The sequence below is a fragment of the Globicephala melas genome, chromosome 6 (genome assembly GCF_963455315.2).
Source record: "Globicephala melas chromosome 6, mGloMel1.2, whole genome shotgun sequence".
Classification (NCBI taxonomy): Eukaryota; Metazoa; Chordata; class Mammalia; order Artiodactyla; family Delphinidae; genus Globicephala; species Globicephala melas.
In genome coordinates this window covers 61,682,155-61,696,466 of record NC_083319.1, presented here as the reverse complement: position 1 = coordinate 61,696,466, position 14,312 = coordinate 61,682,155, and the positions used below count along the sequence as shown (strand labels likewise).

Genomic DNA, 14,312 nt, shown 5'->3' with positions numbered 1-14,312 from the left:
TTTCCTTCCTTTTACTAACTTGGGCCTCATTTGTTTTTCTTTTTCTAGTTCCTTGAGGTGTAAAGTCAGGGTGTTTATTTGAGATTTTTCTTGCTTCCTGACGTAGGCATTTACCTCTATGAACATTTCTCTTAGAACTGCTTTTGCTGCATCCCATAAGTTTCAGTATGTTGTATTTAAGACTATAAGATATTGTTGAAAGAAACTGAAGAAGACAAAAATAAATGGAAAGATATTCTTCGCTCATGGATTAGAAAATTAATATTGTTAAAATGTCCATACTACCCCAAACAATTTACAGAGTCAATGAAATCCCTATCAAAATTCCAATTGCATTTTTACAGAAATAAAACAAACAATACAAGAATTTACATAAGACCATAAAAGACCCAGAATAGCCAGAGCAAACTTAGAAGAAACAAAGCTAGAGGCATCATCCTCCCTGACTTAAAACTGTATCACAAGATACAGTAATTAAACCAGTATGGTATTGCCATAAAAACAGATAAATAGACCAATGGAACAGAATAGAGTTCAGAAACAAACCCACACTTATATGGTCAATTAATTTACAACAAAGGAGCCAAGAATATGCAATGGGCTAAGTATGGTCTCTTCAATAAATGGTGTTGGGAAAAGCAGACAGCCACATTAAAAAAAAAAAACTGGACTGCTATCTTATACAAAATTAAGAAAAAATGTACAAAATTAACAATGCACAAAAATTAATTCAAAATGGATTAAAGAGTTGAACACAAGACTTGAAACTATAAAACTTCTAGAAGAAAAACAGGCAGTAAGCAAATTGACATCACTCTCAGCAATGATTTTTTGGAACTCACATCAAAAGCAAAGGCAACAAACATAAAAATAAACAAGTGGAACTACATCCTACTAAAAATCCTCACAGCAAAAGAAACCATCAACAAAAATGAAAAGACATCATACTGAATGGGAGAAAATATTTTTAAATCATATATCTGATAAGGGATTAATATCCAAAATATGAAAAAACTCATACAACTCAATAGCAAAAACAAACAAAAAATAAAGAACAAAAAATCTATCCAATTAAAAATGGGAAAAATATCTGAATAGTTATTTTTCCAAAGAAGACATACAGATGACCAAAAGGTACATGAATAGGTGCTTAGTATCACTAATCACCAGGAAAATGCAAATCAAAACCACAATGAGATATCAACTCACGCATGTCAGAATGGCTATTATCAAAAAGACAGGAGATAACTGTTGGTGGGGATGTGGAGAAAAGGGAACACTAGTGCACTGTTGGTGGCAAAGTATATTGGTGCAGCTACAATGGGAAACAGTATAGAGGTTCCCCAAAAGTTAAAAATAGAACTATCATATGATCTAGCAATTCCATTTTGGGGTATTTATCTGAATAAAAAACATTAACTTGAAAACATATATGCACTCCCATGTTCATTGCAGCATTATTTACAACATACAAGATATGGAAAAAACTTAAGTTTCCATTGATAGATAAAGGAATAAAAATATGTGCTGTACAATGGATTATCTAGCCATAAAAAAGCATGAAATCTTGCCATTTTTGACAACATGGATGGACCTTGAGGGCATTATGCTGAGTGAAAGAAGTCAGGGAGAACAATAAATAACATATGATCTCATGCATATGTAATATCTAAAACAAACAAAATAAAATAAGATCATAGCAAGAGAAAACAGATTGGTGGTTTCCAGAAACAGGAGGGTGGGGAGTGGGCCAAATGGGTGAAGAAGTCAAAAGGTACAAACTTCCACTTATAATCTAAATAAGTCATGGGAATGTAATGTACAACATGGTGACTATAGTAAATAAAAGTTAACAGTAATACTGTATTGTATATTTTTAAAAAGAGAGAAAATCTTAAAATAAGCTCATAAACAAAAAGACAATTTAAATCTTCTGTATGTTAATGTAAGAAATACAATGTGTTTTTCATTAAAAGATAGCGAAGCAATGCATTCAAACCGTAAAAATATGTCAACCTAGAGATCTTTATTAAGAAATATCTTTCAAAAATAATGGAAGGAGAAATAATTTTTTTAGACACACAAAATCTGACAGTGTCCATCCTCAGCCATACTGCACTAAAAGAAATGATAAAGCAAGTCATTAAGCCAAAGGAAAATGATACCAAATAGAAATGTGGGACAAGGAAAAGTAATGAAGGACAGCAAAAATACTGAGTACATGTGGAGTGTTTTTCCATATTATTGAAATTTTTTTAAAAGATAATCAAAGATTTAATGGGAAAAAAGATAATGAATTGTATGATTTATTATATATGCAGAAATGTAATGAATGACTATAATAACAAAAAGCCAGCAAGAAGCTTATTTTTCTATGGATGAATTATATTATATGAAGGCAGACTGTGGTAAGTTGAAGATATATGGCAAACCCTGAAGCAACCACCAAAGTATCACAATAAAGTATTAGAGATAAATGCTAGTAAGCCAAAAAGGAAAGGAAAAGAAACTACAAAAATTAAGCAATTTATAGAAAAGAAGTCAGAAGGAGAGGGAAAAGGAAAGAAAGGAGATTTGACAGGTGAAAACCAAATAGCAAGAACATAGATTTAAATCCAACTATTTCAATGATAACATTAAATATAAAGTTATAAAACACCCCATTTAAAGCAAAGACTTTGATAATAAATATAAAAGCAAGATCATCTCTATACTCATTAAGAGAAACTCACATTAAAATCATTGATTTTTTTTTGATGGAAGAGGGTTTGTCATGCTAACACTAAATTAAAATCTAAGGTGGCTATATTAATATCAGACAAAATAGATTTTAGAGCAAATACTATTACCAAGGATAAAATTTACTCATTGACTAAGGCAAAAATTTATATGTGGGGATATATAAGTCTACAATTATTATGTACATAATAACTGAGCTTCAAAATAAATGAAACAGAACTGATAATATCTGCAAAGAAAAATAGGTAATTCTACAAGTATATTCAGGGATTTAAAAAAATCTCAATAGTTGATAGATTAGAAAAAAATATCAGTAAGGGATATATAGAAGTCTTGAACAACATTTGAAACCAACTTGGTACAACTGACATTTATTGCACACTCCACCTCAAACCCAACACCAGCAGAAAATACGTCTTAATATATATATAAAAGGATTAAAATTATGCACACCCTATTTTCCACAATAAAATTAAACTAAGTAATCAATATCAGAAAACTATTTGGGATATTTCTAAATATTTGCAAACGTAATACAATTCTAAGTGACATATGGATCATAGAAGAAGTTTAAAACAATAAAATATTACTCAGCCATAAAAAGGAACAAAATTGAGTTGCTTGTAGTGAGGTGGATGAACCTAGAATCTGTCATACAGAGTGAAGAAGTCAGAAAGAGAAAAATAAATACCATATGCTAAAGCAAATATATGGAATCTAGAAAAATGGTACTGAAGAACCTAGTGGTAGGGCAGTAATAAAGATGCAGACGTTGAGAACAGACTTGAGACAGTGGGAGAAGGGGAGCCTGGGACATAGTGAGAGAGTAGCATTGACATATATACACTACCAAAGGTAAAATAGATAGCTAGTAGGAAGCTGCTGCAAAGCACAGGAGGATCAGCTCTGTGCTTTGTGACAACCTAGGGGTGGGATAAGGAGGGTGGGAGGGAGGCTCAAGAGGAAGGAGATATGGGGATACATGTATGCATATAGCTGATTCACTTTGTGGTACAGCAAAAATTAACACAACATTGTGAAGCAATTATACTCCAATAAAGATGTATAAAAAAAAGAAACTGGAAATTATTTTTGAGTAGAATGAAACTGAAAACAATATATTGAAATGTGTGAAATGTTACTAAGGTAGTTATTAGAAGATAATTTGTAACAATAAGCCCTGTTTCAGAAAGGAACAGTGATCTTAAATCAGTGACCTCAGCCTCTACCTTGAGAATTTAAAAAATAAACAAAACAATATAAGCAGGAAAAAATGAAAGATCAGAGCAGAAATTGAAGAAAAACAAAAAATAGATAAATTAAATTATACAAATTTTTTTTTCAGGAGATCAATTAAATCCATAATTCAGTAAAGGATATAAAGACACCAATTAGAATGTCATGAACGAGACAAGTGATATCACTACAAATTCTCTATATATTAAAAGTATATTAAGAGGGTATAATGCAAACTATTCAAATAAGTTTGACAATCTAGATAGATTTCTTAAAAGACACAAAGCATCAAAGCTCATTCAAGAAGAAATAGGAATTGCTCAGTACTACTGAATACATCATATTTCTTATAAACAGAACAAAATAAAGCTTCCAACAAAATAGTCTGAGGCCTTGATGGCTTCACTGGAGAATTTTTCTAAACTTGTAAGGGAGAAACACTAATAAATCTACAGAGAATCTCCCTGAATATTAGAGGTAAGGAAATACTTTCTAGTTCATTCTATGAAGTTCACATCACTTTTGTACCGATATCAGAGAAAGACATTAAAATAAAACTATAGACCAATGTCCCAAATTAACATGAACATATAAGTAAAAATTCTAAACAAAGTTTTACCAAACTGAAATCAACAATACATCATGTCTAAGTTTTGTTTCTCCCAGAAATATAAGGTTGAATTGACTTTCCAAATTGTCTAATGCATTTCACCATATAAACAAACTAGAAAAGAAACACATACTAATTGATGAAAAGGCATTTGGTGAAATTCCACATCCATTCCTGATAAAAATCAGAGAAAATGCAAAGTAGAAGGGAACCCCATCAATGTGATAAAAGTACATTTACAAATAACCCTACAGCTGGTGTTCTCTAATGGAGAAATACTAAAGGAATTCCCCTGATATCAGGTACAAGACAAGAATGTCCATGTTCATCACTTCTCTTCAACAAAATCTTGTAGGTTCCATTCAATGAAATGAGGAAAATTAAAGAAATAAAAATGTTCAGATTTGAAAGGAAGACATAAATGTTATTCATAGAACACAAGATCATCTATGTAGAAAACATAACAGATCCTACAAGAATGCTACTATAAACAATAAATTTAGCAAGGTTGCACAATAAAAGATCAATATATACACATCAATTATTTTCTATATAAAATAATTACAAAGGGAAAACTTAAAATGTCATCAAAATCTGAAATACTTAAGTATAAACTAAAGATGTATAAAGACTTGTATACTGAAAGCTACAAAAAAATTGCTAAGAGAAATTTTCATCAATCAAAAAATTCACCATCATTTACATGCCAATTCTGCCTAAATTTGTTTACAGGTTTATCTACACATTCAATGCAATTCCAGTCAAAATCCCAGCAGGCTTGTTTTTTTAACCAAATGACTAGTTGATTCTAAAATATATATGTGACTGTGTGAGTGTACGTGTGTGTGTGTGTGTAAGGACCTTAAACCCTTTTTTTTTCACATAACAAAAAACACATTTATTGCTCTTACCACAGAAAATCCCAAGGGCTTTAAGAGTTCTGTACCAGAAAAGATGAAGACAAATATTTATATTTTATCAAACGTCACAATACCACACATGTATTTATGATTTTTGCCTGAATCAGTCATTACTATGATGACTGAAAACTGATATTAATACATTTATTTTCACTGTCCTCAAGATCTGCTGAACTCTGGAGCCAGGCTCAGTCAGTAGGGTTGTGTGGTGCTTTTAATCTGCCTCTGCCTCTGCCTCCTGAAGTCCTTTTCACCATCTCCAGCAGGCTCTGCCTCTGGAGAAGCTGAAGGTATGTTTAGCAGGGTATGTTCCCAGGAAGACTGAAAAATTTGGATCGCAGGCTGATGACATAAAATACACTGAATCTGTCTCCCTTTTCACCCTGTTCTGACTCCAGAGAAATAAGATAGTTGTCTTTAATGAGATTGGTACCATTCTACGTACTTTCTATATCTTCAAGGCTCTCATCTCAGAGATCTTGTCCCTGGTTTTGTCTTTGTTCTAAGCCCTCATTAGCTTCTGTTTTCCTTTGGATACAGCAACTAGATCTGTGATTTTGAAACCAAACTTTAACTCTTGAATCTGAGACCCCAATTTCTTTTGCAAGTTTCTCTATGGAATCTCTCCCAGGATAATTGTTGCCTATAAATGCCTTGTTGAGGGTGTGTAATTGGAAGCAAGTGTACTTGATGCGAGGCTGTCTGTCATTTCTACTTTGAATCTTCTCTTCAGTGTGATCTCAGTCCTGGCTTGATTCTAAGTGCTCCTCCCGTTCTGATTTTTTCTGGAATCCATGCCTAGTTCTTCGATTCTGAAAGCAATACTGGATCGTAAACTATTCAGTGTTGGTTTCTAGAGCAAGTCTTTGTCTGGTAGCATAACCTATGTAAGGGGTTTTGTTGAATGTGTCAGTGAGGATTTTCAGATGATCTTCTGTGAAGCTGGTGCATCTGCCTCTACGCTTTGTTGCTATGGTCTTGTTTGAAGAGTTATCTTGGGCCATGTTAGAAGAGAGTCATGGAGTCTAAGGATTTGTATAGGATCCTAAATCAACTTTTAAAAGAAGAACAAAATTATATGACTATACTAGCTCACTTCGCACCATATTATAAAGCTATAAATCAAGATAGTTTGGTGGTAGCATCAAGATAGGCAAATATATCAGTAGAAAGGAATATGAAGCTCAGAAGTGGATCGACATGTCCATTTTTGTCAATTAATATTTGACGTGGTGTAAAGGCTATTCAATGGAGAAAGCAAGAAGGTTTTTTCTTTTTAATACCAAATGGAGATAGAAAAATTGTAAATCTATTCTGAAAAAGGAACCTAAGTTTCAATCTATACAGAAAATAGGAATGTAAGTTTCAATCCACAACTTGAGCCAAATACAAAATGTAAATCAAAACAGATTTCAGGAATACATGTGAAAACTTAACTATAAATGTTCTAGAAGAAAAAATAAGGAGAAATCTTTATGACCTTGGGTAGCTTACATAATCTACTATCTAATAAAGATCTATTATTTAGCAGATAATTTAATTATCTATAGATTATCTAGTATTAAATTTCTTACATAAAACATTACAGTATAATCCATCAATAAAATAAAATTGGATAAATTTAACTTTGTTAATTTTTTTTGTTTTGCTTGAGAAAGACACTGTTAAGAGAATAGAAAAGACTAGCACAGACTAGACTGCATTATTTATAATTGTCTATCTCCTCTACTTATTTGAGACCCCCTTTAGAAAATGGATTTTGTGCTGTTCTGTTAAATGTTCATAGCATTTAACATAATTCCTGGGACATTTTCTCTAAAATAAATAAATATACATCCAGGACCTGCCAAAGGGGAGATAAAGTAAAGAATTCTAAAGGGACTTGAAAATGTAATACTAAAATAATTATTCTATAAGTAATTGAGGACTTCTAGAAGAGATATACTGAGGGTATTTTCTAAGTAGTACAAACTGATTGTATAAGTTAATACAATACATTGATTTTGGATATGATTATGTGCAGAAACAAGAAAAATAAAAACAAACAGAAGTAAAAATACGGAAAAGTGTATTATTTAAATATAAATTCAGGAACACCTGTTCTCTCAGGGATAAAAAGCTGCAAGACAATGACTTCCATTCTAGTAATAAAATAAGCTAGTCTATTAAATCATTGGTTTTGAGCCCAACAGATATCTGAGGTCACAAGGTAAGCATGCTAACTGAAGTCCAAAGGTTGATAAACATCTCTGTGGAGATTAGGCATACAAACAGATTCACCTTTGTCAGAACATGAATAGGAGTCCATCATGGAAGATAGTAAGAAGAAACAGATGAATTTTTTTTTTAATCTTATAGAGAATTAGTATAACATTTTAAAGTCACTGGAAACCTTGACTACAAAGTTAATCTGCACCTTATTATTATTTTTCCCCAAGGTCTCATGAGAAACAATAATGTAGGGTTGGAGACTTGATAGACTACTGCCCCCCATGGTGCACGTCTGCAGGGCTTGCCAAGATTTGAAGGGGAACAGGAAAATCTGAAGATCCCTAGAAGCACTAGAAGACTCTAAGTTAGTATAAGGTAACTGGTGAGTACCAGGGAGGAAAGTCATCAGCATACTGACCTTTCTCTGCTACAAAGCAAAGATTATCATGGTAACAATTCAAGAAACATTCCCTTATGGCTCTGATACAGGAAGGGGACTAATAGTACTTGTGAAATATAATCCAAGCACCTTCTTCATAACAAAGGCATAATCTCCAGAGCCTGATTCCACTTGGGGACAGGGCATTTCTCCCATTCTCACTCAGTGTAGCCTTGTGAGTGGAAAGTTAAGAAACACTTGTTAAGGTCACAGCCAAGGACACATAGACTCATTAAAATAATGAAATTTGGGCTTCCCTGGTGGCACAGTGATTGAGAGTCCGCCTGTCGATGCAGGGGACATGGGTTCATGCCCCGGTCCGGGAGGATCCCACATGCCATGGAGTGGCTGGGCCTGTGCATCTGGAGCCTGTGCTCCGCAACTGGAGAGGCTGCAGCGGTGAGAGGCCCACGTACCACAAAAAAAAAAAAAAAAAAAAGAAAGAAATTTAATCAAAATATTTTAGAATGCTTCCCTGCCCCCACACCTTACCACCAAACCAGCAAGACTCCAGTGTAATAACAGTGGACTATAGACCAAAGAGCTATGAAACACAGATCCACTTGGAGTATAAGTATTTAGGGAAGTCCAAAGTTAACAGGGGAGACAAAAACCATAAAAACTAGATGAATTTGAAGTCCCTGGCTCTCATAGCTAACATTAAAAAATAGCCCAACTCCTAACTAGATTTACATAAAGACCTAATTATACCTCAGTCTCTGTTACTCAGTAATTACGTCCAGCCTTGAACAAAAACAATTATAAGCCATCCTAAAAGGCAAGATGAGGCAAAGCAAACATGAGAACCAGACTGAAATATGACATAAAACTATTATCACAAATCTAATTTAAATATCATTTATATGTTAAAAAATGTGCACTGTACAATAAAATATAGGTAATCTAAAAGATAGAAACTCAAAAAAACTAAAACACTTTAATTTTTTAAAAAACATTGTAAAAAAGTTGAAAAATGCCTTTGATAGATTTATAAATAAAGTAGATATGTCCAAGGAAAAAATCAGTGAGCTTGAAGATAGGTTTACAGAAACTTCCCAAACTGAAATACAAAAAGAAAAGCTGAAAGAAAGACAACAGACAGAACATCCAGAAACTAAGGGACCAATTCAAAAGCATAACATAAACACGACTCTCCAGAAGAGAGAGAATAGAGCAGAACAAATACTAGAACTAATAATTGTAAAGAGTTATCTAAGGTTAGCAGACATTTGGGCCTTTCCAAAATGTCCATATTTATCCACGTGAAAATGTCCCTGAAGTTTGGTCCTATCTAAAATGTCTCTGAGCATTTTTGGTTCATTCCAAATGGTTTTGGACAGAACCAAATATCAGGGACTTTTCACATAGACCAAATGTCTTATGGACATTTTGGACAAGTCTAAATATGATTAAATGTTAAGTACTTTTTGGCATGGCCCAAATGTCTTATGGATGTTTTGGACAGGATCAAATGTCCCGCAAGTATTTTTCAAAGTTAACAACAAGCATCCAACTACAGTTCTACAAGGAACATCAGGCAGAATAAGTACCAAAAAAATTCTGCATTAGGCATATCATGAGCAAACTGCAGAAAACTGAAGACAAAGGGAAAGTCTTAAAAGAAGTTGAACAGGTAACAAAAACCACGCTACCTATACAGAAAAAGAGGAAAAGAATCGCAACCAACTTTATGTCAAAACCACGCAATCAAGAAGAAAGTAGAGTAAAATATTTAAAGTGTTGAAAGAAAAACATCCACCAATTTAGAACTCTATGTTCAGAAAAATTATTTTTCAAAAATGAAAGATAAATAAATCCTTTCTCAGGAAAAAACAAACTAAAAAGGATATTCAAGGCTAGCAGACCTGTCCAGAAAGAAATGGTTTCTTTTTAAAATTCCCATGGAGAAGGAAAATGATACATCAGAAATTTGTATCTACATAAAGAAAAAATAGCACTGGAAAATTAATAAATGAAGATAAATATTTTATTTCTCTATTCTTAAATTTATCTAAAATAACTATCTGTTTAGGTAGTAATAAAAATATATTGGGTATTCATAACATGTGACTAAATGAAATGAATGATGCTATGTTACAAGGGACATGTGAAGTAGTATTGTGCTATTTTAAGACAGACTTAAAAATAGTTAAAATATATATTGCAAAATCTAAATCAACAGCTAAAAGTACTATATAATTGATATGCTCAAAAAAGAAATAAATGAAATAAAATACTCAATTAAAAACCAAAGAATGTAGAAATAAAAGAAACTAGGAGTAAGTTAACCAAGATAAAGCAGTTACAAGCATGGCAGACATTAATTCAACTACAGCAATTATCACTTTAAGTGTGAATGATCTAGATAAACTGATTAAATACAGAGATTGTCAGAGAATATGAAAATCAAGACCCAACTATATCTGTTGTCTAAAGAAACCCACTTCAATTTTAAGGACTCTATAAAGACTCACATATTAAAAGAATTGAGAAAGATGTACAATGCTAATACTAATCAAAGAAAAGCTGAAGTAGCTGTACTACATTCAGACAAATCTGACTTCAGAACAAGGACAATTATGGGGATTAATATGAAAATTACGTAATGATACAGGGGTTTATTCTCCAAAAAGCCACAACAATCCTAAGTGCATATGCACCTAACAAAAGAACTTCAAAGTTCATGAGGCAAAACTGCTAGAACTACAGCGAGAAATAGACACATCCACTATTATAGTTGGAAATTTTAATACTCCAATTTCAATAATTGATAAATCAAGCAGTCATAAACTTACTTAGGTTGTATTTGGCTTGAAGAGCATTTTTAAAATGATTCAATAGATATTTATAGAATACTCCAAAAGGCTTGCAGAACACACATTCTTCTAAAGCCCATGTAACATTCATCAAGATAGACCATATTTGGGCCACACAACACACTGCAACAAATTTAAAAGAATAGAAATTTCTTTTAAAGTAATATTAAAGAATAGAAAAGATTATTAAATCTTTTATCAGGTCACAGTTGAATTCAACTAGAATCAAGAACAGATATTTGGAAAATCCTCAAATATGTGGAAATTAGGCAATATACTTGTTATGATGTATGGTTTAAAGAAGAAATTTTAAGAAAAATAAAAATATTTTGAAGTATAATGAATATACAACTTATAAAAATTTGTGCAATGTAGTAAAAGCAATGCTTAGAGGGAAATTTATAGCGTTGAATGAATATATTTTAAAAATATCTAAAATCAATAATTAAGATTCTACTTTAGGAAACTAGGGAAATAATAGCAATTTAAATCTAAACAAGTAGAAGGAAATAAAAATTGGAGGAGAAACCAACGAAATTAAAAGCAAAAAAAAAATTGGCATAATGAACAAAATCAAAGCTGTTTCTTTAAAAAGATCAATAAAATTGATAAACTCAGCCAGGTTAATTAAGAAAGAAATACAGGAAATACAAATAACCATTACCAGAAATAAAAGAAGGGTTACCAATAGTGATCCCATGGGCACTAAAAGTATAATAAAAACTTACTATTAACAACTCCATGCCCGCATATTTGGTAACTTAAATCAAATTAACTTAATTTGGATCTATTCATTGAAAGACACAAACTACCAGCACTCAAATTAGGAGAAATGCATAATAAGACTAGACCTTTATCAATTACATAAAGTCAATTATTAATATCCTTCAAAAATAAAGCCATAATTATCTTCCAGAACACAGAAGCAGAGGTAATAGTTTCCACTTCCAAACTCATTTTGTGAGTTTAACATTACTCCAAATACCGAAACTTGATAAAGACATTGAAAAAAAGCATACTACAGACCAGTATCTCTCATAAACTTATACTCAAAAATCCTCACAAAGTATTAGCAAATCCAATCCAAAAATGTATAAAAAAATTATACATCTCAATCAAGTGAGATTTCTTCCAGGTATGTAAGGGTGATTCAATATTTAAAAATCAGTATACTTCACCACATTATGGGATAAGGAAGAAAAATTATATGATCCTATCAATTCAGGCATAAAAAGCATTTAACAAATTCCAACACTCATTCTTCATTAAAACTCTCAGCAAACTAGAAATAAAGAACTTCCTCAACTTGATAAAGTACGTCAACAAAAACCTACAGCTAACAGTATACTTAACGGTAAGAAACTGGACACTTTAATCTTAAGGTCAGAAAGTAGGCAATTATCTCTACTGAATAATCCTATTCAATAACACACTGGATTTTCTATTTGTGCAATAAAACAAGAACAGAAAATATAGCACATATGTATATGAAAAGGGATAAGTCTGTCATCATTTGCACGTGACATGATTATCTATGTAGGAAATCATGAAAACATTATGGTACTGGTGAAAGAATAGACCCATAGGTCAATGGAACAGAATAGAGACGTCAGAAAAAGACATACAAACATAGTGAACAGAGCTTTGACAAAGGAACAAAGACAATACAAAGTAGAAATGATAGACTTTTCAATAAATGGTGCTGGAACAAGGATGTCCACATGCAACGAAATAAAACAAACAAACAAAAAAAACCAAACAGACACAAACCCAAAGGTACAAAAAGGAAAAATAAAGTGACATAGACACTGACCTTACACTTTTTATAAAAGTTAACTCAAAATGGTTCATAGACTTTAATATACAACAAAAACAAAAAATTCTGGAAGAAAACATAGGAGACAATCTGTGTGATTTTGTATCTAAGATTTCATTATTTAACTCAACACCAAACTATGAAACATGAAAGAAAAAATGACAATTTGAGCTTAATTAAAATTAAAAACTTCTGCTCTGTGAAAACAGTATCAAGAAACTTGAAAGAGAAGCCACTTATGTAGAGACAACATTTGCAAAATACATACAAATATACAGAGAATTCAAAACTCAACAATAAAAACAATCCAATTAAAATATAGACAAAAAATCTAAAAATATAAGAGTGGTTATATGTACATACATAACTGATTCACTTTGCTATACACCTAAAACTAACACAACATTGTAAATCAACTATAATCCAATAAAAATTTTAAAATAATTGCACAATAAAAAATATGGACCAAGTATCAGAACAGGTATTTCACCATGATGTATACAACATTTACAGCATATGCCAGAAAGCATATAAAAAGATACTCAACAACATATGGCATAAGGAAATTTTAAATTAAAGCAATAGTGAAATATCACTACACATCTATTAGAATGGCTAAAATCCGAAATACTAATAATACCAACAGCTGGTATGGATGAGAAGCAACAAACATTCTCATTCATTCTGCTGCGAATGTAAAATGGTACAGGCACTTTGGAAGACAGTTTGGCAGTTTCTTAATAGGTAAATACAGTCTCCCATACGATAAAACAGTATCACTCCTAGGTATTTACCCAACTTACATGAAAACTTATGTCCATACAAAAACCTGCAAACAAATGTTTACAGCAACTTTAGAATCACCAAAAAACTAGAAGCAACGGAATCAACTAAGAGGACCTCCAATAGGTGAAATGGATAAACTAACAATGTTTTAATCTATCCAATGGAATACTATTCAGCAATAAAAAGGAATGCTATGGAAATACCAAGCCATGCAAAGCCACTGATGAGTTAAAAATGCATACTGATGAGCAAAATAAGCCAGTCTAAAAAATCTACCTACTGTATGATCCCAATTATATAGCATTCTGGAAACGGCACAGCTACAGAAACAACAAATGATCAATAGGTTCCAAGTGTTTTGGGAGTGAGATGAATAGGATTGAATATGTAAAACATACGAAAATTTTTAGGGTGGTAAAACTATTCTGTATGACACTGTAATGACTGATACATTACACTATGAATTCGTCAAAATCCATAGAATTTACAACACAAAGACTGAACTTTATGTATGAAACAAAAATCAATTAGGATGTTGGGAAGTCCCGTGAAGGAATGTGAACTATTACAAAAACAATTTAACTATATTATAAATGTATGAAACACTCTCACTGAAGTGGGTGGGGGAGAAAATTGCATGTTCCATTCACTTTCAAAGTTACTTAGTTAGCAAGAATAAAGGCAAAAGAAGCTGTTCATAAGAACTGAATTCTAGTTGATTACTTTTCTTGCCTATGGG

General features: G+C 32.1%; 1 pseudogene; it reads right to left on the bottom strand.

Annotated features, from left to right (window-relative positions):
* Nucleotides 1-5,975: 5,975 nt before the first annotated feature.
* Nucleotides 5,976-6,509, bottom strand: LOC115863924 (double homeobox protein A-like; annotated as a pseudogene).
* Nucleotides 6,510-14,312: the final 7,803 nt, after the last annotated feature.